General features: G+C 48.6%; 1 long non-coding RNA gene across 1 annotated transcript in view; it reads left to right on the plus strand.

Annotated features, from left to right (window-relative positions):
• Window positions 1-6,011, plus strand: part of LOC143412256 (uncharacterized) — a 51,911-nt gene extending 45,900 nt beyond the window's left edge. Inside the window, exon 3 of the long non-coding RNA XR_013092947.2 lies at window positions 5,900-6,011. This is a non-coding gene — a long non-coding RNA (uncharacterized LOC143412256). The remainder of the gene's footprint in view (window positions 1-5,899) is intronic.
• The last annotated feature ends 17,492 nt before the right edge of the window (window positions 6,012-23,503 follow it).

Genomic DNA, 23,503 nt, shown 5'->3' on the forward strand with positions numbered 1-23,503 from the left:
CCAGACTGACTTCTGTGTTTCCAGTTATGCCCTTGAGGCTTGTGCTGATCTCACGGCTGTGCCGTTTCCTCTTGAGCTCTTTCTAATTGGGCTTTTGCACCAATTCTGCCCCTGGGATCCCTGTATCAGCTTTGCTCTGGTCTCCCTGCCTCTACCCTTGCCTTGGACCTTTTGCAGTCAGAACAATTCCTCTACAACAGAAGTCAGCCCCTCATCCTCTACCTTCGCAATGAGACCCCCACACCATCTTTAGTGGCTGCCCCGCCCCCAGCAGCCCGCCCCCTGGGTTTGCAGAGGCAGGGGCCACACACTTCTGTGTTACGTTCACTTTCAGCGCTTTACATCTTCGTTGATAGTAATCTGAACTCTTTAGAGATTTTTTTTAATAGATCTTTATTTATTTTTATGTGGTGCTGAGGATTGAACCCAGTGCCTCACGCATGTGAGGTGGGCGCTCTTCCTCTGAGTCCCAGCCCCAGCCCCAGCCCTCTTTAGAGAATTTTAAGTCTCAGAAATTCTTTCCGTGTCTCTTCTCTCATAGAAACCATTGTCTTCCTTTTACACATAAGAAAGTTGGCCTCTTGGTTACATGACTTGTCTATTGATAGTGACCATTTCTGACACCTCCTCTGTGCTGGGCACTGTAATGCGGCCTGTGCTTCCAACAGACCCTTGAAACAGGTATTGTTCTCTGGGAGGCCCTGGGGCTGGGAGAGCTTCTGTAACTAGTCTAAGGCACTCTGCCTGCACCAGGTAGTGACAGCTGGGCTCAGCCCGTCTTTGCATGCTGCTCCCCCAGAGGTGGGCTCTGTAGGGGAGGTGCTGGGACCCCAAGCTCTTCTTAAACATCTTGGTGCTAATCTTTCCTTAGAAAGTTCTTTATTAATAAATATGACACAGTTCCCGCATCAGTGCAAGCATGGTCTTTGTTTTCCTCTCAGCTACATCTGGGGGGAGTTCTTTTGGAGCTGGGAGAGACCCAGATGGCTGGACGCTCCCATTCATGTCATCTTCTCAGGTGTAGAAGATTGTTGAGGCATACCAGCTAGCTTCTGAAGCCATGGTTTCAAATCTTTTTCTTTCTGGACACAAATCTATTTTTCAAATGTTATTTTATATATAGCTCAAATAAAAATCAAGTCAGTCTGGGGGCTGGGGATGTGGCTCAAGCGGTAGCGCGCTCACCTGGCATGCGTGCAGCCTGGGTTCGATCCTCAGCACCACATACAAACAAAGATGTTGTGTCTGCCGAAAATTAAAAAAAAAAAAAAAACTATTAAAAAATTCTCCTCTCTCTCTCTCTCTCTCTCTCTCTCTCTCTCTCTCTCTCTCTCTCTCTCTCCCTCTCTCCTCTCTCCCTCCTCTCTCTTTCTCTCTCTTAAAAAAAAAATCAAGTAAGTCTGAAAAGTGGTACCTTTCCCCAGGACGTCATTCACTTGAACAATTAGCCTCCTCATAAAAACAACCTGTGAACAAAGAAAACAGATTAAAAAAATTCATTTGTCGAGTGTTCGCTGTCTGTGAATACAGTGCTTTGTGCTTAGTTTCTACTTTGTGTGGTTGACATCCAGGTAATTTTGAGCCCAGGTCCTTGAGAAACTTATCTCTAAGAAAGAAAGCAGAACTGATCCGGACTGAACCTGATCTGCGGGCCAGCTCTCTCCTGTTCAGCCCCACATTCCTAATTTGTCAGACTCAATGAAACGACAGTGTTCCTTAGCCAAAGCCAGAGGTGGGAACCTGAGACCTGGGGCTCTCTCCCCAAGGCTGCTTTGTGTTCTCGTGGGGAATGTCCCTCTTCACTGTCAAGCTGGGGCGTGTGTGTGTGCGTGTGTGTGTGTGTGTGTGAGAGAGAGAGAGAGAGAGAGAGAGAGCCAGCTCTGGGCACCTCCCTCCCCCGCTGGACACTAGAGGGCAGGGGTGCAGGGTCCCAAACAGGGGTCTTCAGTCCCCAGTGGGTGGTGACGTCACCTGGAGGTCCTTCCTCTTCTCAGCCCAGCCGAACAATTCCACTTTTCATCTGACACAGATCTGGTCTCCTTTTCTCTCAGAAGCCACCGTTGGTTGCCTCTGCCCATAAGGAGTTTCTGATCCTTGACAGGAAATTACCATTGCACACAGATGTCGATCCTGTCTAGCTCCCTCTTTCCTTTAAAGGCGGCATCACATCTCATAATATTATTATCCTTTATTTTTTTAGTTGTCAATGGGCCTTTGTTTTATTCATTTATACGCGGTGCTGAGAATTGAACCCAGTGCCTCACACATGGTAGGCAAGCACTCTGCCACTGAGCCCCAACCCAGCCCCAACAGCTCATTATCGATGCAGCACAATTTGCTTAGCTCCCAACGGGCAGACTTTTATGTTGGCATTACATTTGGTATTATAAACAACATTGGAGAGAATATTAGGGTCTTTTTATCTTGACATATTTGTCCACAAAGACATGTAGGGTAAGTTCTTAACATTAATGCTCTAGGGTAAAAGGCATTACACAGACCTGTTTTTCAGAGCTATTACCAATTGAATGGGAGTGGTTTCAAGCACATCCTCACCAACACTGGGTATCGTAAGTATTTAGAGTTCACTTGGCGTACGTGTGTCAGACTGGGTTAGCACACAGCTGGCGAGGCACCTAACACCTGTAGCACACCTTGTGAAGAGAGCATGTTCACCGCCCCCACTCCTGCCTAGAACAACCCCTCTGAGATGGAATTCAGCAGTGGACCTCTGGGAGGTGACTTGACCATCAGGGGAGGCCTCAGGACTACACAGTGCCCTTATTAAAGGACCCAGAGGGTTCTGAGTCTTAATCTTATGCTTTCCAGTCTCCAAAACTGAGAATAAATTTAGGTTGTTCATAAACCATCCAGGCTGCAAAATTCTGTTATAGCAGCTTGGCTAAGACAGTACCCTTTTCTCCAGAGAGAGGACTTTTTTCCCCACATATTTTTATGGGTTCTTTATAGTTGCACATAATGGTGGGATTTGTTGTTACAGATTTGTGCATGTTCACAATTTTAGGACAATGAATTTTGGCCGACGTCCTTCCCCTTTCTTGCCCCTAGAGCGAAACTTTCTAAATGCTGTGATATTGAACAAAAATCATTTGAGTCCCAGTTTTCTTATCTGGAGAACGGGGCTGAGACCACCTCCCTCACCAAGATGTTGTAAGGGTTAAACAGCACAGTGTAAGTGAAGAGCCCAGCCAGTGTTTGACGATGCCCAGCGGTTGGAAGGAACCTTCTCTTTGTGTTCCCTGCACACAATGGCAACCAAGTGAGGAAATTCAGTGCACTACCATGGCGCCCAACATCTGCGAACACGGGCCACACCCGGCACCGCGCGCCTGGCACCGCTGTCAGTACTTTCAGAGTGGGCTGGTTCAATGCCCACCACCATCCTGCTTCATGCCAACTTTAAGTTTATGCTAGTTAGCTGTGGCTTCTTGAACCCAGAACCTGGGATCCAGAGTGCTCTGCCTCCTGCAGGTCAGTTGCCCGCCTCTGGTTTGCCCCATGCTTCCTGCAGAGCGGCCTGGTGCCCAGGCTGGTCTGGCCTCCTCAGCAGAGTTCCCCGCCTCCCCTGGGCATGCCAGGACACTCAGGAGCACCACCTGTCGTTAATTACACAGTGATTTGCAAGGACAGTAGAGGAAAATAGCAAGATGTTTACTTCAACAAAGTTGAAACACTTGCAATTCCTTATTTCATTTATCCAAAGATTGGTTTGGTATGTACTGGATATTGTAGGAAGCTCTAGCTCTAAAATCAAGCCCCGAGTGGATCTCCAGCAGCCAAAATTTTACATCAGACATGCGTCAGCATGCCTTTAACAAGCCAAGAGCTTGGGTGTTTGCAAGTGAGTATGTAAAAGGGCATTTTAAATAAGTATAAATATTCATAGTTCGCCTTCACTTTTTATAGCTTCTGTGTAGATGTTAGCAGGGAGAACTGTAGAAACAATTGTGAACTCCAATTTTGAAATAGAGAATATCCCCCAGAGCCCAAAGGAGAGGTCATTTTGTTTTAAACACAAACGCCTGATTTGGGCTAAGACACAGGTGATGGATGGTGCTGACCTTGTTCTCATTTCACAAATGGACATCAAGGCTGCAAGCACCTGGTGTGGGTTTACATTTGGACAGAGACAGATCTGTGGGGCACGTGCTGGGGCTTTCAGAAGGAGCTCTGCTCTGTGCGTTAAACAAATGTCACACTATCACAGGAAAAACTGAAAGGGTACACAGCACAGTATTAACCCCATGTGGTGAGGTTAGAGGACACTTTACATTTAAAAGACACCTTGCTGAATTGCCTGAAACATTTAAAAGAGAATTGATTTTTAAAACTACACAGGAAAATGAAAACACCGTTTACTACTGACACGGTCCTGGCCTCAGTGTCAGTGGCCCTTGGCTGGACTCCCTCCCCAGCTGACCTCAGAGCCATCTCAGCTAGGCCAGTGGACATGGTCTTCCTCTCACTCCAGTCAGAGGTGAGGGCTTGTGCTGCTGCTTCACTCCAGGCGGGCAGAGGTCCCGGTGTGTCACTGGGTGGTAAGAGAGCAGGTCTGCCCCCTGACCTTGGCCTGCCCCCTGGAGTCAGCACACCACCCCAGAGTTCCAGAGCCCTGGCTGCCTGTCCTGGGGTCCTGGAAAAGCAGGCTTGAGAACTGGAGGTCTGGCTTCTGGTCAAGCTCTGCCTCTTGGGTGGCTCATTCAGCCGGTTGGGGCCAGTTTCCTTATCTATGGAGTGCAGGTACTAGTATTATCATTTTTGAGTTTGTTTAAATATTGGAGATAATATAGAGAGAGTGTTGACCAAAGCACTTGGCCTTTGCTCACCCAACAGCCGTTCATTGGCCACCTATTTATTTGCCAAGCACTCCTTTGGCCTTATAGAGTAAATGTACTTTTTTAAAAAAGAGGAACATCTGTTTTATTTTATGTATTTTCAAGCAGTACAGTACCATGCACCAGGGTTTAAATGCGTCATCTCTGCCCCCCAACAAACAGGCGGTGTGAGTAGTCACCTGTGGCCATTGTAGCTAGCTTTGCCCTTATTCATAGTCTAAGTTGTGTTTTGGGGGGTTTTGCTTTTTTTTTTTTTTTTTTAAAGCAAACAAGATGAAAAGAACAAGCTTAAAAAAAAGCCCCATGATACCTATTCCATTTTATAGAAAAGATATTTTCAGGGGCTGGGGCTGGGACTCAGTGGCAGAGTGCTTGCCTGGCATGCGTGAGGTGCTGGGTTCAATCCTCAGCACCACACAAAAAAATAAAAAACAAATAAAATAAAGGCATTCTGTCCATCTACTACTACAAAAAAAAATGAAAGATATTTTCATTATTCATATATCAAGATTCTAATTTAGGTTTATGAAAATGTCCATAGTTTCTAAGACTTATGCTCTTATTATTAAATGTGGTGAAAATAAGGAAACAACATTGAAACATATTTTTAAGAGAGTTAGAACTGATGTCATTCCTACATAACAGCTCTTTGGGGAAATGGAAGTTTTCACAGAGCTAATAGTGTCGAGAGTTATTAAACCCCTTTGCGTGCCAGGTGCTATTCTAAATATATGATAATTTAAATTTTCACAAAAGGGAGATGAGATTGAGGCACAGAGAGGTCAGGTAGCCGGGTCACAGGTAAAGTGGCAGAGCTGGGATTGAACCCAGGAAGCCCATGGTGTGCTGGTCTGTCCATGCACATTTTACTTGATTAGCCTCACTTTTGAACAAATGGATTTATGAACAGCTTTTTGAAATCTGTCCTGCTCAGTAGTGGAGAAATTCCTGGCTAGACACTAAGTGCCAAAGGAGAAGTTGGGTGGCCAGAGCTGTCCGTGAAACGCCCACTGATCTCTTTGTTATGCTGTCCTCATATCCAGAGAATCTGAGAAGAGGAGCTCTCATTGGGAATCTGTTCTGTAACTCCCTTTTAGAAGTTTGTGTGGAGAATCCGGTTACGGTGGCACAAGCCTAGACTCCCGGCGACTTGGGTGGCTGAGGTAGGACGATCACAACTTTGAGGCCCACCTGGATAACCTAGCACAGAATAAAAATAAAAGTAATAAAAAGGGAGGCTAAGGAGTTAGCTCAGTGGTAGAACACCGACGGCTTTGATCCTCAGTACCACATGAAAAAAAATTGGGGTGGGTGGTTGCACATAGGCTGAAATTTAAGTTGAATTTGTTAAACATTAATAGATGAGAAACAGTGAAGACTCTGTGTGACACTTGGAAGGGACAGGAAATTGCTGAAGTAGTCAGCATTCTGGGGAAAAAAGCAAGTCAAAGGGATGAGAAATGAGAGGCAAAGCTAGTTGCCAGGTGTCCCGTCTTCCTGGCTGGTGAGACCCTCAGGGGTGCTGCCCTCTGACTCCAGGGCCCCGCTGTCACAGGCTCTGTGGAGCTGTAGCCTAGGTGTCCAGCAGGCTGGCAGGACATCCCGCTCCAGCCTGGGAGAAGGTCAGATTGAAATTAGTGGTTAAACTAGTAAATACAGGGACAGGCAACTGGTGACCCAGACGTTTGTATTGCTTTAGTTTGTGCTCCAGGTTTTACATCAGTGTTTATGTTTTGGGAATGAAAAGTAGCTCTTTGCTCTTAGACTGTTCCATAAACCATGACTTTTAAAAAAAATTCTGATTTTTTATTAATTTTTAAATGACAAGTAAAAATATATAGTTGTGGTATACAACATAATGCTTTGATATGTGTATAAACTGTGAAATAGCTAAATCAAGCTAATCAACAGATGCCTTACTTCACATACCTGTGTGTATGTGAAGTACATTAAATATTTTCTCTACACATCTTTTTCTAATGATTCTTAAATATTTCCTCTACTAGAAGAAGATACATGTTCAATCAACAAATATATGAAAAAGTGTTCAACATCTCTAGTAATTAGAGAAGTGCAAATCAAAACTACTTTAAGATTTCATCTCACGCCAGTCAGAATGGCAGCCATTATGAAGACAGACAACAATAAATGTTGGCAAGGATGTAGTGGCAAAAGCACACTCATGCGTTGCTGGTGGGTCTGCAAATTAGTACAACTAATCTGGAAAGCAGTATGGAGATTCCTTAGAAAACTTGGAATGGACCCACCATTTGATCCAGCTATCTCACTCCTTAGTTTATACCTAAAGAGCTTAAAATCAGTATACTATAGTAATGCAGCCACATCAATGTTTATAGCAGCTCAATTCACAATAGCTAAACTGTGGAAGCAACCTAGATGCTCTTCAACAGATGAGTGGATAAAGAAACTGTGGTATATATACAGAATGGAATATTACTCAGAATTAAAAGAGAATAAAATCATGGCATTTGCAGGTAAATGGATGGAGTTGGAGAATATCATGCTAAGCGAAGTAAGCCAATCCTCAAAAACCGAAGGCCGAAGAATGTTTTCTCTGATTAGTGGATACTAATCTATAATGAGAGAAGTTGTCATGGGACAATGGAGGAACTTTGGATTGGGCAGAGGGGAGGGTGGAGAGGGGAAGGTGCATGGGAGCAGGAAAGATGGTGGAATGAAACGGACGTCATTACCCTGTGTACATGGATGACTGCACATATGGTGCGATGCTACATCATGTACAACCAGAGAAAAGAAAAGTTGTGCTGCAATTGTGTACAATGAATCAAAATGCATTCTGTTGTCATATACACCTAATTAAAATTAATTAATTAATTAATTAAAAATATTTCTTCTACTTTTTTTTTAATGTAAGTTGTCCATTTGGAAGCTCTGTGTGTGTGTGTGTGTGTGTGTGTGTGTGTGTGTGTGTTAAGTATTTTAAGAACACTTGAAACTCACTGTTAGCAATTTCCAAGTATACAGTGTGTTGTCATTAATCACAGTCGACTTGAGGTACAAAGGACTCTTGAATGCATTCCTCCTAACTGAAATTTCGAATTCTTTGATCAATATCTCTCTCTCCCACCAATCTCCTGCTTCTGATAACCACCATTTTACTCTGTTTCTATGAATTAGACATTTTAGATTTCATGCATAAGTGAGATCATTCAGTATTTACCTTTTTTGTACCTGGCTTGTTTTGCTAAACATTAAAATAACTAGAATTTTTATTTTAAAATGTAATTAGAAATATTAAATCACCAGATTTAAGAAAAGTATATCTAGAGAGAATGACTGACACAATGTTATTTAGCGATAATTAAATATTATCTCTACACATCTTATTCTAATGATTCTTAGATATTTCCTCTACTTCTTCCTTAATGTAAGTTGTCCATTTGGAAGCTTCTGAGATTATACTGGTGATAAATCCATCATGGGTTGAGGCAGTTCCAGTACAATCTCAGAAGTATGATGTTAGTCATCTTGCTGTAAATTGCACAGCAAAAATTCTCCACTTCTTTTCCTTCTGCCTCTGTGGAAGAGAGCTCCCTTCTCTGGCCCCCTCTCTTCCTACCACACTCCCTGGGACGCTCCTCATGATTCGGCCTCTCTTCCTGGCTTGTCCTCTCCTTTTCTATGGGGCTCTGTGGGATCCAAGTAGGCTCGTGTCCACTCTCCCACAAGTAACCTGAGAGCAGGCGCTGTGGGGTAGTTATGTTTGCATCTCCAAGCCTTCCCCACACACTGTAGGAGATGAAAGTCAAATTGGTTTCAGAATTAATAGGGGATGAGAAAGCTCACTTTGATTTACTTTTCCTCTGGCTCTGACTTGGGGAAGAGATACCAACTGACCTCCAAGCATCTGGTGGCCAAGCTCGGTGAGTGCTCAAGTCCCTTCATGATGGTGGCAGCCACTTGGTTTTAGTTCCCATGCTACCAAAGGGGTGAGAGGAGTAGAGCCGGCCGTGTTCTTCTGTGCCTAACTTTTCTTCTTAGAGGAGGAGAGAGAGCTGCTGTCTCCGCCTGTGTGTCTCTATTAGTGCACGAAACCCTCATCTCCAGCAGTCGGGGGTTTCTCTACCCACTCAGCTCTGGGACTCCCCTAGGAACACATGCTGGACCTTTGTTCTCCCTGTGATCCAGTTTCTTTTGGGGGTCCTTGCGCATTCCAGGCCTCCTGCTGTGGTGTACAACCTGCTTCTGACAAGCCTTGGAGTTTCAAAGTATCAGGATAGACCAGACTCTGCTTCCTAACGCAGTGGGCGTCTCTTCCAGAATAAGCCATTTTAGGCTAACAGAAAACCTAACACATCTTTCTAAAAGTGTGATTTGGTGTATTACACATAAAGTCGCACATACGCAATGAGCTGCAAAAGCAGAACTCGAAGGAGGTCACCTCCATCCAAGAAACACAGGGAGAGGAGCTCCACCCGAGCCTTGAGACTGGGAGGCCTCATTGGGTGGTGTTTGGTTTACTCGAGGAAGAAGAGAATATCCTGTCTCTCATCATCCGTCAAGGCAGCAAGAGCAGAGGTTCATTACCTTGTTAAGCCAACAGAGCTGGAGCCCTGAGCACTCTGGGCTCCACAGTGGTCCAGCTCAGACCACCTCCCCAGCTGACCCTCAGGCTTCAAGTCAGTGTGACTTGCCACAGGCACCCAGTCAGGTTCAATGGACTGACCAGGAGCCCAGAGGTGCCAGCCTGCTGGGTTTTGCAGAAGACGGTGACAGCTGGTTGACAAACCGAAAGGACAATGAGTACCCGAGAGACACTGAAGTCTGAGGTGTGTGCCCCCCGTGACTCTCTACCTTGGGGCCGAGGGCTGTCATCTGGTGGTGCCAACCTCCCTTTCCTGGCCAGTTTTAAAACTTCAAAGGCACTCAGGAACATGCCAGCGGACATCAGCCAGGCCAGCGCCCCAGCACCCTGATTCTTTGTTTGCATTTCTCTTCCTCGGCTCACATTTTAGCTGGCGGCACAGATCCACTAGTGGTAAACGTGGGAGCAGATCCTGCATTTGAACCTTGCTGCTTGGTCAAGGTGGGGGCTTTTCACAAGTGGGAAAAGGCGATGGACTCCGGGAGCTCTGGCTCTCTGGCTTCTGCCCAGAAACACTTTCACACTCTTCTTTGTGACCTTCAGAGACTTACTTCCTCTCACTGCCCCTTGCCTAGAGAGATAATGCAAGCTTCGCCTGGTCCTGTAAAGAGGAGTAGCCGACTTGGTGTGGGATTGCTGGTGCTAACGACCTACATGGCTCACTCTACTTTTCCTTTGTAGTTACTATTTCACCCCTAATTCTATTTTTTAAAAATTCAAACCTGGGCTGGGGTTGTGGCTCAGTGGTAGAGCGATAGCCTAGCAAGTGCGAGGCCCTAGGTTCGATCCTCAGAACCACATAAAAATAAATAAATAAATAAATAAATGTGTTGTGTTAGACTACAACTAAAAAATAAACATTAAAAAAAAATTCAAACCCACGCGAGAGTTGCAAGAATGACACGCAGCGAATGTCCGCCTCCCCTTCATTTGGGGTTTTCCGGCTGTTGACATTTGCCGTGTTTGCTTTTTCTCTTTTGCTCCAGACACTTGCATGTTCACACGGTAGTTTTTGTAGAGCCAGTAAAGATTTTGTTTCACACAGAATTCAGTTACTGTGACCCTAGATATCTTTACACATGCTTCAGAGGACAAGAACACCCCCTGATGTCACAACAATACATTCACTGAAGGCATGACATAATCAGTATTCAGACAAAACTCAAAGGTCTCTAATTGTCCCAATACTTAAAATTTTTTTTTTCCTAATTTTTCCCATCCAGGATAGAATCATAGAATCAAGAATCACTCATTCTGTTAACTGTCCTGTTTATTTAGTTTCTTTAAATCTAGAAAAGTTCCCGAGCCCCTCTTTGTATTTATTTTTTTAATATATTTTAGTTGCCAATGGATTTTTTTTTTTAACTTTATTTTTTTATTCATATGAACCCAGGGCCTCACACATGCTAGGTAAGTGCTCTACCACTGAGCCACAACCCCAGTCCCTGAGCCCCTCTTTTTAAAAATCATCTTATCATCCTGATATTTTTGAAAAGTTCATGCCAAATTGTTTTGCACAATGTTCCTTAATTTGGATTCATCTGTTTGCACAGATCCTGAAGCACTATTCCAGGCAGGAATTCTGTTCCTTAATTTGGATTCATCTGTTTGCACAGATCCTGAAGCACTATCCCAGTCCCCACAGCAGTGCCATCGACTTAGACCGCGGGTGAAGCTGGTGTCCACCGTATTGGTTTCTCCCTTTAGAGCTACCTGTCTGGCTCCTGTTTCTAGTTAACAAGCGATTGGGGAGTGACTGAGCAAGCTTGCTCACCATGGGTTTTCATTTTGATATGCTCGTCTATGTTACTTGCAGCTCATACATCACTGGACAGTTCAGGACGATTTCATTTTCCTCATCTCACCCTCCCAGCATGTGCAGTTCTCAGGTGTCCAAATCCATTGTCCCCAGTGCTTCCAGTTCTTGTGGCTGGTTGTCTTTATTGGTTCACTGCTTGAGTCTAAGGATCTGAGTGGCCCAGGGTCCACCTGGGTGAAGCCCCGCTTCAGAGCAGCTTGACCTTGGCTTCTGCCAGCAGAGGGACCATGTCCAGCCCTCCACAAGGCTGTGTCAGGCTGGGCTTCCCGCCGCAGTGCTCTTCTGAGATCACTGTTCTCACTGCAGAGAGGCCGGGAGACCCTGGCCTCCCTCTCTGACAATAGGATTTGTGAAAATCTTCAGGGTATTGCCCTGTGCGTCTCACAGGGAGCCAAAGACGGGAAAAACCCACCTCAAGGTTTGGGGCTGCAGCTTTTTGTCTAATAGAATATATTATAAATTGAGACTGAAAAGTTCACACAGTTTTTAAAAGGAAAGTATCAGCTTTCACTGAAAGGGACAGAAATCGTACCATTGAGGGAGACCTCTGGACTCCTCCACTATAAACCAGCCCCTGGGAAACTCGGGGCACTCTTACTGCACAGCAATGATGACTCAGAGGGCAGGGCCCAGAACCCAGGGCACGAGTAAGACCCAGAGAACAGCAGCAGACCTGAGCCTTAATCAGAAACAGGCGACAAGGGCCAGACAGGATTCAGAATGACACGTAAAACTGAGGTTGCTGTGTGCCTCTGTTTCCCTGGGCATCCCCTGCGGGCGTGTTCAGCCACCAGATGGGTGGGTACACGGGGCCAGTTACCTTGGTTCGCTGGTGTTTAGGTGGAGGAATGGAGCTCAAATCACTGTACTAGAGAAACTCACACACACTTGGAGCTGATTTAAATAACTTGAACTGATGTCATGGTGGGATAAGACGTGGTGGGTTTGGAGGAAGAAATGCGTGTTTTGCAGGGGAGGGGCATGTGAAGTACTGTAGCCAGAGAGTTGACTGAGCAATTGTATTTTCTGGAGATGGCTACAATGCATTTCCTATTAGTTTTACAAAGTGATCCTGACACCTCTCCCATTGAGGGGCAGGGTCTTGTCCCTCTCCTTGAAATCAGACAGATGTAGGACCACACTGGCATTGAGGATACGTAACATTTCAGCTTTTCCTCCTTAACAGGGCACTTTTTTTTATATTCTCGACTTTAAGGTCTCAAGGCAATTGCCATTGTTCCTCCATGGACAGTTTTGATATGAAGCCAGTGGACAAAATATGCAGACTACTTACCTTTGGGTCATGCGTTGGCCCCCTTCTCCACCGCGGTGGTGACTGGAGCCATTTGGGGTTGGAATCACATTCCCTCCATTTCCCAAGTGGAAGCTTTGACCCCCAGTACTTCAGCGTCTGACTCTTCTCTGGTAGGGCCTACAAGAGGAGTGTGTACACTGTGAGGACCCAGAGGAGGGGCCCTGGTGGGCAGCGCCGTGGGGCAGGCCCTGTGGAAATGACGGAACGTGGGCCCCTTTGAACTCATGGGGGCTGAGTGTGTGAGGAGGTAAAGGAGACCTGGGAATGGGGCCTGTGAAGGGTCAGGGCAGAGGTGGCCAGGCAGGCAGACGGACATGTGGGCTCCTGTGGGAGGCAGGATTGGGGGGTGGGGTGGGTGGAGATTATGGGTGTCCTTGAAAATCAGGCCAGGGGCTTCTCCCAGTTCTTAGGGTTGATCTGCTGGCACGAGTGTCCCTTCAAGCACCCTGGGATCCACCAACAGACGCGAGTGAGCTGAGTCCAAGCTTAATATCATCTTCTTTTAAAAATACTTTGGAACACAAAATAATATTTAACTTAATGAATAAGAAATACTCAAAAGGAAAGCTATGGGTAAAATACTGTGCATATAATTGAGCGAGTTACTTTAAAGTAGAGCAGAAAGCACTGAGTTGGCTTTTAAAGTCTCTTTTAGAAAAGCACAATCCTCCTGCTGTCTAATGCTTACAGGTAGAGGAGGAGCATTTGGTCATCACCTACCCAGCTAGACCAGGATGGGTGTTGCATTTTGGGACAGCATGTCTTCTTCCTCACCAAAGTTTTCCGGGAGCTCATCTAACCTGGCCTTCCAAAGCGCAGATGAGAAAACTGTCATCCGAGGCTCAGGTGGGGACCTGGCAACAGCATCAGAATCCAGAAGAGCCAGTTTCTGCCTGCATGGCCCCAGGCGGTTGAGTCCCAAAGTGGAGTGTTGGATTCTAGTCTTGGGGCAGCTGCTTCAGATTCTGATGGGCCCATGTGCCTCCTAAGAAGGGAGAACAGAACCCTGCTTTCCAGCACCTCCAGCAGAAGCTCCCAGGCCGCCTGTTGACACTCTCAGGCCTACGGGATCAGAGCCCTGGAGTAGGGGCTGGAAATCCACATTGTAACAAGCAGGTTTTATTCATGTGGTTTTTACTGACACTAAACTTTGGGGCTCCTGGCCCAGGGCAGGGGCGGATTTCTGCAGGGGCCTCCCTTAGCCGCCTTCCCTTGCCTCCTGCCCACACCCTTCCCGTGTAGGCGCCTTGATGTGCAGCTTGCTCTGTCTCACCACACTCTTCCTCTTTGGGCTGCCCAGCTGTTTCCCTCCCTCTTTGCTTCTCTTTGTGCTCTTACTTCTCCCCTAGCTGGGACGCACTCTGCTGCCTCCCCAGTGCATTCCCAGTGGTGCTGTCCCTGAAGGGGGGCCCAAGGCGAGGTCCAGGAGCTGAGCCCAGAGAGCAGAATCCAGACCAGAGGCAGCTCAGGCTGCACCCGAGGAGTTGGAGTGCAGCTCAAGGGAGGACTGGAAAAGCTGGGGGGAGGGAGGGGACAGATTCATGACACAGGAAATTCCATGAGGAAGTGGATCTGGGAGCCCAAGGTGGCTGCAGGGCAGGGCCAAGAGCCCTGTGCACACCTGTCCCCTGCCTTCCCAGTGGCCTGTGTGTGGGTGAGCTGATGAGGACGGAGGTATCAGGTATGCCCAGTTGCACAGACACCTCCCTAGACATATTGCCAAGCGCTTACTCCAAGCAGGGGTTTGTCCTCCATTTGTCAGACGGGAGACTTGGCTTTACAGTCAGCTGGAGAACTTGATCGCGCAGGAATGGAGGCTTTTACAGGTGTCTGTTGCTCGCCGCACAGAGAGGTACAGAAATCAGGGTTCCAGCGGAACCATACTTTAGGCAGAATTGAGAATCAAAGCTTGCTTTGTTTGTCCGGTTCCATCTAACAAGCAGGTCTCGAAACACCTAGATAGTTTATGGACCTGTGTGCACAAACTCTGCACCAAATAAGTGCTCAGTACCTGTTGGCTCTGACCTCTCCTTATTGGGAAAGGGTTGTGTATTTGCTGTGGGTCTGCATTAATCATGAGTTAGGCACTAGGCTTGGCCTCCAGGACCTCTCACAAGGAGGTCTTTGTGTCAGAACACCTGGAGGGAAGATCACAGGTGCCTTCTGGAGGGGGGGTGATGGTGCCCGGGTCCTCAGGAGGCCTGGGAATACAGTTGCTCCTGTAGCTCCATTTGGCTGTCCCTCACCTGCTGCTGGAGGGTGTGGTATTCCACAACCCCAGGGTGGGACAGCACCAGAGGAGGTCAGAAGGCTCCTGTCCCTCCTCCTCAGTGCTCCCCTGACCTCTGCTCCTCCTGGACTGAATGAGGCAGAAACCTGCTCTCCTTCCTTATTCCTTTCTTTGTGTCCCCAGGTGTCCCCCTGACCCACCTTTCACCCAGAGGGCTGTATTCCTTAAGGCTGGGGTGACCCTGGGAGTAGGACCTGCCCAGTTGTCCCCACCCCCACTTCCAGGGCAGGGAATTTGCCGGGTTTTTCTGTGGATGCTGTGTTTGAATCTGCTTCCTGATCTTTCACAAGCTGCCTCTGCACATTCCAGGGCCAGCCCAGCCTCTTCCTCTTCCGCCTTCCCCGCGACCACTCGGTCACCATGGCTCTGGGACTTCCCCTGCGCCTCGGGTCTGCCTGGTCTTTCCTCATGCTTTCTTCACGGCTGGAAACATGCTGTTGGTGCTCCCTTCTGCTGAGCTTCCAACCAAGGCCACCTTAAAATCACCGCAGCCTTCTTGCTGGGCCGCCCCTGGCCCTCTGTGCTCCCGCAGGCCTCCTGCTGTTGCCCTTCTCTCCTGCGTCATCATGGGCTGCTTGCACCTGTGCCTCCCCAGGGCTTGAACAGGGGCACCTCAGGACCTTTAATGGTGTCCCCAAGGCCAGCCTCAGGGCTCCTGCATAGTGACTGCGTTTTCAGAATCCTAGTGCTCGCCACTCACTGACCTGGAAGATGAACAACTGGAAAGGGAACTTGGGGTGCACTAATCTGCACTGTCATCTGCATAGAGCACCAGGGGTCAGCTGGATTCTGGAGGACCGAAACTCCAGGTGGCGGACTGCTGCTGGTGGTCGCACTCATTCATCTGTCCTGTGTCTCTCCTGGCTGCTTTCCCTAAAGGAAGACCCCTCTGTTAATATTGAGCAATTTGCCACTTGTTTCATTCATGACACAATAATGTCCAACAGTGACTTGTCCCTGGGTTACTATCTGCCCACGTTAGGATCCACGGTCCTGAGCCGAGGTCCCATCTTCTGCTGCAGGGGCAGTGCCTGGCCCAGTCCGTGTGGAAGAATGAGTGAAAGGCCACTCACGGCGCTGTGTGTGCGTGTGTGGCACTCTGGCCTGGGGACTGGAGGTCCTGGGTGGGTGAGGTTGCAGCCACAATGGGGGACAGATGCGGACACAGCAGAGCCTGGTGCTCGGCGGGATGGTGAGCCAGTGCAGACTGAGGAGGAGGTGAGGGCCAGGGACGGTCCTCCTTCAGGTTGAATCCTGAATGGGAGAAGCTTGCCAGGCAGTTGGGGCTGGGAAGGGCATTCTAGAGAGAATGGGAGGGGAAGCAGGTGGGTCGCAGCTGGAGCCGGTGTGTGGGGAGGCTGTGCAGGAGCTGGCCGCTGGGCAGGTGAGGGCTGTGGCTTTATTTTCTCTGGCTCCGGGCCACCACACAGACCTGAAGGTGGCACGGCCCTCCCTGGGGAAAGTGAAGTGCCGCCTGAGCTGATGGCCGGCCCTTGGCTCCTCCTGCCCCTTTCTCTGTGCGTTGTTCTGGGGAGCTGAGGAGAGAAAGGCTCTGGGCGTCCGGCCTAGCGGTCTCTGAGGCATGCTGCATGGGGAGCACTGGGCCCTGCCCGCGGGGTGTGCCACTCTGGGCAGCCACCTAGGGGAGGCCTGGCAGCTGCTTTGGGAACTCTGCTGAGCCAGCTGCGGGAGGAGGTGAAGGGGAGAGGAGCAGACAGCTGTCCGACCCTAGACGAGCAGAGGCACCACTTCAGGCAGCACCTCCTGACACCCTGTGTCCTTGAGCTGTGCCCTTGGAGGTCTGGGGGGGAGCAGCAACAGCCAGCCTGGCTTACCCCTCCCTCCCTTCCACTCTGCTTCCTTCAGCCAATCCTTGGCAAGTGTCTGCTCCATGCCAGACTCTGTTGACTCACTGAGAGGTGACCTTGGGCAAAGCGGTCACAGTCCACGCCCTCATGGAGCCAGCTCCCAGCTGTGTGCGGGCAGCAGACCCCAGGAGAAGCAGACCAGCAGCTCCTGGGGTGATAGGGGCGAAGAAGAAACAGAGCAGCTAAGAAGGACAAGGGCGATGGGCGCAGGGTGTGGGTGCTTGAGCGGGAGCAGGGAAGGGCCTCACCGGAGAGCCCCGGCCAGGCAGGTTAGGGGCACAGTGCTGCTGAACACACGTGCCGTCGTCCAGGCAGGGTTCTGGTCTAGCGGGAGAACAGGCCGACCACGGTCTCCTGTCTGTGAGCCGCAGAGCCCTCTAAGGCCCTGGGGGTGAAACAGATGACGGAGCTGTCCCCTCCCTGTGCAATTCCTGGCCACCCCTGACTTATCCCCTCTTCCCTGAAGAGCAGGATTGTGCCCCACCTGCAGGGATTCACAACTACAGATAGCAAAGAGTCACGTTCTTGCTTTCGTATCCCCAAACAGGTTGCTTCATTCTCATAATTTCCTTGGGAACACAAGTGTAATGACATCCATTTTTGAGGGGAAGAATCAGAAATTTAGAAATTCTTAAAACTTAAAGAACTCTCAGTGGCCTTAAGAGCTAAAGTTCTGATTTGCCAGAGTCGAATTCCTTTTAATAATCCGTTCAAAACCGAGATTGTCCAGAGGAGAGGATGCCGAGGCCCTGTCCCTAGAGACGACTTAAGGGGCAGGGTGGGGGGAGAGGGCAGCTAAGGGCCTGCGTCTGCCTTCCCACTCTGGCTGATAGGGCGGGGAGCGGGGACCTGACTCCTAGGTCACCTCTTGCTCTCCGAGGTGGAGGAGGGGAGAGAGCTGTGCAGAGGGGTCTCGGGAGATGGGCTGACCAGCAGTCTCCCCTTGCCTGCTGGTTCATGAAGGGGAAGGGCTCAGCTCAGGGTTAAAAGGGGCCCAGAATTAGCGAGTGGTGATCCCTGTACCTTGACTCTGGGATGAGGCAGAAACAGTGACCGTGTGGAGGGGGCCAGTGGAGTCTCAGATGGGCCTTGACTACATGAGGGCAGTGTGGACCACTGCCACCAGCCATGGGCCCTTCACCCAGGTCATCATGCCATGCAAACCCCCCGACTCTGATGCCACCTGAGGGTGAGGAGGACGTCAGGGAATGACCACGTTTAACTCTGCAGTGACTGCTCTTTTGACCTCAGTGGACGAGACCCAGGTTTCTGCCCACAGGCAGAACTGATGCCTGAAACAGAGCCGGGTTTAGAGGAGTGAAGAAAGCCACAGTGTCTTTCAGGTGTGAATCATGTGGTCTTAGAGTGGAGCATTCTTACCACTCCACTACTGCTGACGAGATCGCGTCACAGAGAGCTCTTTAGGAGATTTTCCAGCTAAAAATGCATTGTCAGATTTGTGTCCTCTGAACCCAAAGATCAATTCTTCTGTGAAAAAAAGTGTGAGAAATTCCTTGGCTTAAAAGCTTGGCGCCCACAGGGCAGGTGGGAGGTGGGCCCCCTTGTTCCGCTACTAGCATTGGTTGTCCTTGAAGCCACCCCCCAACATCCTGCTCAGTGTTTGGCGTTGTGGCGCTCTCTGCAGGCGTTTCCACCCTGAGGGGAACTTCTGCACCTGGTGTTTTGGATTAGGGAATAAAAGAAGTTTCAGGTTAGAACAGAGTGTGGCCTGAGAGGCCAGGTGGGTATAGACAGAGAATTCAGAATCAGGTGGACTGCGGCTCTGCTGCTCACTGGCCGTGTGAACTTTCTAAACTTGCCATTCATCTTTGAAAATGGGCATCATATCCGCTTGAGTCTTGCAGAGCTATTATAAAAACAAAGTAAAGTTTTGTTCTCATTTGCTGGGAACTCCCAGAACAAAATACCACGGACAGGGGGCTTAAGCGGTGAGAATTTGTTTTCTCATCATCTAAGAATCAGGGGCGGCACGGCTTCTCTCCTCGACTCGCAGAGGTCTGCCTTTTCACTTTCCCCACGTGGCACCCCTTGGACTGGGTTGTGGGTCCTAATCTTTTCTTAGGAGAACGACAGTCACTATTGCGTGATTCCCAGGGGCTTGATTTTACCTTAGTTACCAATTCAAAGGTTCCACCTCCAATCGCAGTCACACTCAGGTCCCGGGCATTAGTGCTCCTCTGTACACACGTGGAGGACTGTTGTTCCCCATGGTCTGAGGGAGAAAGTGCAGTGGCTGCCACTGCTGTGTGGCGTCAGTGGCGGGGCTGTGTGGAGGCCTCCTCTCTGGCTGCCTGGTCTTTTGAACATACCCAGACTCCTCCATCTCCTGACGTACACCTCAGGGGCCAAACGTGCCCATGCACACCTGCGCCTTCTTGAAGCCAGGGCGGGACGTTGGTGCCTCTGCACGTCAAGGGTGTCTGTCTGGGTGTCTGTCAGCTAAGTGAATGCTGCATTCCCCCTGTTCTGCCTGGGCTTCCTTTGACGTGGAAGGAGCCAGTCTCTTGGGCATCTCCACAGAGACAGTGTCTTGGAGAGGTTTCCCTTGCTGCCAGAACCCAGGGGAATGGAGGGTTCCGTGGAAGAGAGGCTTCCGGAGTCTTTGCCTCACCAAGAAACGGTGGGGCAGAGTACCTCTATTTGCTTGGTGACTCTTTCTTATAGAGCCAGGGTTTGCCCTCTATTTCTGTTTTCTTTGTCCTTGAGGCTATACCCGCCCAAATGCTCTCATTATTGAAGAAGGAGATGTGAGTCAGGTGGCTGCGTGGGTCCGTGGGGGGTTCCTGGTCTGTTGACGGGGGAGTGCCCTGGGGTGGGTGAAGCACCAACTCACTTCTCTGATAAGGAGGGCCCAGAGCCTCAGTGGGCAAGGACATTTGGAGGCTGTGACTGCCCCTCCTGTGTGTGGAGGTTTCCTGTGCAGCCAGCAGAGGGGCCCTTAGGCTCCCAGAGCTGCAGGTGTCGGGGATGTCCATGGGGGAGGAGGACTTCAGAGGACAGCTGGCGTGTGGCATCCTAACATGGCCCTTTGTTTATTTTTAGAAACCCCACTTGGTTAGTGATTCCCTTTGGTGGCCAGTATCGACTGTGGTCGTCCGAGGGGAGAGGTAACTATTTGATCATGGCATTTGCTGACACAAGGAGATGCTGGTTTCTTCAAAATCAGTTTGATTGAAGTCATACTGGCATGCTGATGAAATGCACCTGGGAAAAGACACCCAGCACTGTTTCCTGACGTGAGTGTGTGCGCAGATGAGTGCTGGATGGGCAGCTCTGCTTCTGCTCTGCAAGTAGGCTGTCACCCTGGAAAGAAGGGGACTTCACTCCTGTAGTGGCGGTGGCCAGATGGTCACGATAGCTATGCAGGAGGGCATAATAGGCTTCTCACCCATGATGAGGGTGGTTTTAATTGCTCTCTAGAGTGGTTCTGAGGTGTGGTCCTTGGGCGGCATCGTGAGCCTTATTATTATGACAGTGTCATTCACGTCCTCAGGAACTTGTTAGAAATGCAGGTTCTCAGGCTACCCGAAACCGTTCAATCAGAACTCTGGGGGTTCAGCGTTGAGCCTGAACGCGCTGGCGGTTCAGCTTGGGTTTCACCGCGGACGTGGCCTCTTCATGGACATGGCTGGAGGCGGTTCCTACTGTTCTCTCTGCTCTACTGGTTTGGCTCCAGTGATGGTTAGAAAGTTCCTGCTCCTGGTGGACTATGATTTGTTTCCCTTTGGGGCACAAGCATTGACTCCAGTCCCTGCCCTTGTCCATCAGTGTGACAGCCGGAGGTGGCTATTGCACTCACATGACCAAGAGCAGAACATTGCTAAAGGATCAATTAGAGCTTATTTGGGGACACATACTGCTTGAATGCCTGCCACCTTTCTTTTTCTGTACATCTACCACTCATTCTTTATCTTTTGCTCCACAAATAAGACCAAAGGGGAACATTTTTTGAATAGGAAAAAAAAAAAAAAAAAGAGCGAGGAGCCAGGGTTGGAGGTCTACCGTTTATCTGGGGAAGTAGTCCTCCTGGCAACCCTAGCCTGGGAGGTCTTCTGTTTGCTGCAACTTCACACAGGTGGGTGTAAAACCTCTCCTAATGAGCAAGGTGGGCCACTGAAATTGAGCGAGTTTGACAGGAGGGCGATCCTTGCGGTCAGAGTGCCCAGGAGGGTCCTGCAGACAGGAACCAGCTGTGGTATGTGGTCAGTGAGCTGGGACTCTTCTCTCTTGACCCAGGCATCCTAGAAAAAAGAGGCTGAGGTGAAGGGCTTCTGTACTCTGTTATTAGGGCCATCTTAGGGAAGAAGGGTGAGAGAAAAGAGATCAGTCTGGGAACAGGGGACCAGCGCACAGTGTGGCTGAGCGGTCTTCCCCGACCATGACAGCTCGCTCGACTCTGCTGGCCTGGCTCCTCAAGGCCAGGTGACGGCCTCAGAGCACAGTTCTTCTTGGGGGAGAAAGAATTTGTTTATTGGCTTTCTTCTCATGTATGTCAAAGGTTCGTCCCCAGAGTATTAATTTTCCCCAACTCTGGGTCACAGAAAGGCGGGCTCCGTGTTGGGTCCTACTGTGCCTCCTGCTTGTTGTCAGCAGGGTGGGAGGCGAGGGGCACTCCGTGTGACGCAAGGGGAGGAACAGGAAGACCTACCTGCCCGAAGCTGGTCAAAGCTCAGGCCCAGCGAGTGGCCATTGTGCTGACTGGAGCAAGAGTCAGATGAGGCTGAAGGGACCCGAGGGGCAGGAGAGCTTCTGCATACCACTGCAGCAACTTGGAGGAACAAATAGGGGTACATCATTGGTCTAGGTAATGGCAAAGGGCATCATTTCCAGTCTACAAATGTTTACACTTTCAGAAAAAAATGAGTTATACTTCCAGGTATGATGAACGAAGACCCTCCTTGATGACCACACTCCTCCCACCCACGAGAAAACCAAAATCTGGAATAAGGACACACCCACTGGGTTCACAGCTGCATGGGAGGAAGACAGATGGCTACTAACCCCCACCCTGAAGGAAAGGAACAAGTCTGACGCCGGCTGCTGAGTGCGAGGTGCGCAGAGAAGCACCACAGACACAAAGCGCGTGGTCTTTCAGGCCTGAGGATTAAGAACAGCGAAGTCAGGAAACCATAACCGCTAAAAATAACGGAGAAATTCTGGAAGGGAAAGAACCAGAGAGAGGACCCCAAACACTGCTCACACGGGTCTTTGTTCTGCCTGGGCCAGCCAAATGCAAAGATCTGAACAGAGATCGGAAGCATCATATAAGATAACTTTGCGATTGAAACCTAGTTCAGAAAACACTTGCTAAGACGAAGGTAATGATGCTCCCTGGGGAATTTCTTCAATATAGTGTTCAAAATGTCCATCAGGGAATCCAGAGTTACCTGACTTATGGAGAACCAAGAAAATGAAGCCTCTCCTCAAGGGAAAAGAAACGACTCAGGCCAGACCCTGAGATCGAACAGATTCTGAAACTATTAGACAATGATTTAAGAGCAGCTCGTATCTATCCCTCAAGGAAGTGAAACCAAACCTGTAGATAGGTCCCAATCCTGGGAATCGAACCCAGGGGTGCCTTACTACTGAGCCATACCCCAACCCTTTACATGTTTATTTTGAGACAGTGTCTGACGGAGTTACCCGGGCCGGTCTCCAACTTGTGACCCTCTTATTTTTGCCTCCATCCAAACATACTTTCAATGCAGGTCCCTCTGAAAACACATGGATCTCATCACTCTTTTCAAATATCCATTTGAATCCAGATTCATCTCGTTTAAATATTCAAAAGTTTGCATAAACAATTCTCTTTAACTGTCAGAGATTTCACAGTGCTCTTTCCTTCTTGCAATAAAATGCTCATTTCACTGCTCCCTACAGAATCTTGTCCAGATGTAAAATAATTTTATTGTTCAAAATCTTATGATTACTCTATCGTAGTTCTCCCTCTCTCTTAAAAGGTATTAAAATTTTGTTTTATAAATGGGCATAAGGCCCTAGGTGTTAAGAATATCTAAAATTGAATGATAATTCTCTACAGTGTTGCTGTACCGTTGGTTGAAGCATTATAAATGTGTTATGAATTTTGATAAATAGTCAACAGAGCAAAATTTTATTGCAAATGTCTATCTTAATGAGACAGATAAAGTGATTTTATTTTAAAATTTGTTTACGTGTTCTTGGATGAATATTATTTATTGATAGTGTGAGCTAATGTTTCTATATTTCATATGTGTGAATACTGAGGAACTTCATATAAATAAGATGAAACTGAAAGGGAGTTGTATCAGTCACAGTTAGCAGTTTTTGCTTATCAAAAATAATCCTTGGGCTGGGGTTGTGGCTCAGTGGTAGAGCACTTGCCTAGCATGTGTGAGGCACTGGGTTCGATTCTCAGCACTGCAAAGAAATAAATAAAAATAAAGGTCCATCAACAATGAGTAAAAATATCTAAAAAAATAATCCTTAATGATCCCTCATGAACATGTTCAACTTTGTAGAAAGCAAATAATTGTGAACTATTTGATTTGTGAAGATTTTTTTCTCCTAGGTCATTAGAAATATTTTCTTGTCACAGAAATAATATTGAAAATTGTCCCTGTGTCTGGGGCCCTGGATCCTCTCTCACGCTGGGTGATCACTGAAGTAAGTCTAAGTGGGTGTCAGGAGTGTGCCTCACATGACATTGGGCGAGAGGTCAGTGGTGA

The sequence above is a fragment of the Callospermophilus lateralis genome, chromosome 13 (genome assembly GCF_048772815.1).
Source record: "Callospermophilus lateralis isolate mCalLat2 chromosome 13, mCalLat2.hap1, whole genome shotgun sequence".
Classification (NCBI taxonomy): domain Eukaryota; kingdom Metazoa; phylum Chordata; class Mammalia; order Rodentia; family Sciuridae; genus Callospermophilus; species Callospermophilus lateralis.